Consider the following 2,032-nt stretch of genomic DNA (forward strand, 5'->3'; position numbering starts at 1 on the left):
TTAATATCAATAATGGGTTTTGTAAATCATCATCAAAACAAGAGACCTAACAGGTCCAAAAGGAGGGGCACCTCAATGAGCTTGCTCCTAAGATGAGGTTGTATCCATTGAAATGGGATACCTAGCAATATTGCTCCTACCATAGAGATCACAGCCACCTCATCAATGACTATCGTATCCTGAAGAGAGGTATTGAGGATCTGATCCAGAGAGGATACTTGAAGAAGCTTATCTCTCAGAGAGACTGGAGAGAAGTTGCCCCAGCCAAGGTAGACAGGAGATCCCGCTCGCGGTCGCCTCGTCCTCGACCACACCAAGATAGCCGACCCCTAGAGCCCAGCCATAAGGGGGTCATCAATATGACCAGTTTTTCATAATTCTGTACAAAATTTCATTCATTATAAATGAAATCATGTTGAATCTAACTCTTGTGTCGCACTCTCATAGTGCCAAATCTATGCAAGAATTGTAAGCCCTTAGTGCCTTTTCAGGGTAAACCCAAGGCACATCTGTCACTCGGTCGGCTCCCGCATTAATAACCCGACACCATAGTAGGGCCAAAAAGACCTAGGCGTCCTCATTAAGACCTAGGCAGCTAACCTCCAGGTTGTTATTTTGCCGAAAAAACCTAGGCGTCCTCATTAAGACCTAAGCACCCAACCTCCGGGTTATCATTTTAACGAAATGACCTAGGCATCATCATTAAGACCTAGGCACCCAACCTTCGGGTTATCATTTTGCCGAAAAGAAGTATCATCCTCATTAAGACCTAGGCACCCAACCTCCGGATTATCATTTTGCCGAAAAGCTCTAGGTGTCCTCATTAAGACCTAGGCACCCAACCTCCGAGTTGTCATTTGCTAAAAGACCTAGGTGTTCTCATTAAGACCTAGGCACCTAACATCCGGGTTCTTTTTTTACCGAGAAGTCCTAGGCATCCTCATTAAGACCTAGGCATTCTAACATGTCGGTCTTTCTTGACAAAAAGACCCAGACATCTTATCAACAAATGGTGTAAAACGAGCCGATCATCCTAGCCCCTTAACACTCGAGTCGTCCCAACACGACCGACTCACAATAATCAGCACTTGTTCTCTCAATCAGAGTGAAGCTGCAAGCAAACAAGGCTAAAATAAGGAATAATTGAAGGCAAATTTCAGAATGACAACAAAGTCCATATTATTATTCCAAACTTTGAACAAACTTTATTACGTTATCCATGTTGATATTTACAAAAAAGAGAGACAAAAGAAACAACTGCTCGAGTTCGAGACGTGTTTTCTCAATGAAGGACAAGCCCCCTTAAGTTAGCAGTTAAGTTCACAAGTTTATGATGAAGCTAATTCATCAAGAAGATCCAAAATAAGACTGTACAGCACAAGAAAAGCAATTCAGGCTAAAAATATTTCTTTATTCATTTATAAGGAGTATCTACAAGGTACATATACACATGTATACAGCACAAAAGCGAAAGACAAGAGATTCCTAGGAGATTAAGAGAGGTCCATTCCCGCTTTCGGGGTCAAAGGCAAGGAGCCGCTGGTAGCAGCCGACGGATGAGTCAGGCGGTCACCTCCTTCGTCGGTCCTCCTACCTAAAGCCCTAGGAGCTTCATCGTCCGACCCCCCCTCTTCCTCGCCACGATCGAGTCCCCCGTCCCCAAGTGCTTCCACCTCTACGAACTCATCCAAACACTTGACCACGATGGGAGGATAGTGGAAGTGATCGGGTGGATTCCTCATCTCAACTAAAAGCTGTACCGAGAGGTAGTCGTACCCGGCCTTGCAGACTATTGCCACCTCTGTTTTTCTAGTAAGGCCTTAGCGATACCCCTCTATGATTTCCTCATGGTAGGATTCTGACTTGAGGTGGGCATTGCGTCTTTGGGTCATAACCAGGGACTCCTGTAGGCGAGCGACCTTCCCTTGAAGTTTGACGAGCGTTGCATGCTCCTCGTCTAGCTGATGCTTCGCATGCACCGCCGCCTACTTCTCGGCCTCGACTTGTACCTTTGCATGGTCCCTATCTTGGA

The sequence above is a fragment of the Asparagus officinalis genome, chromosome 2, assembly GCF_001876935.1.
Source record: "Asparagus officinalis chromosome 2, Aspof.V1, whole genome shotgun sequence".
NCBI classification, from domain to species: domain Eukaryota; kingdom Viridiplantae; phylum Streptophyta; class Magnoliopsida; order Asparagales; family Asparagaceae; genus Asparagus; species Asparagus officinalis.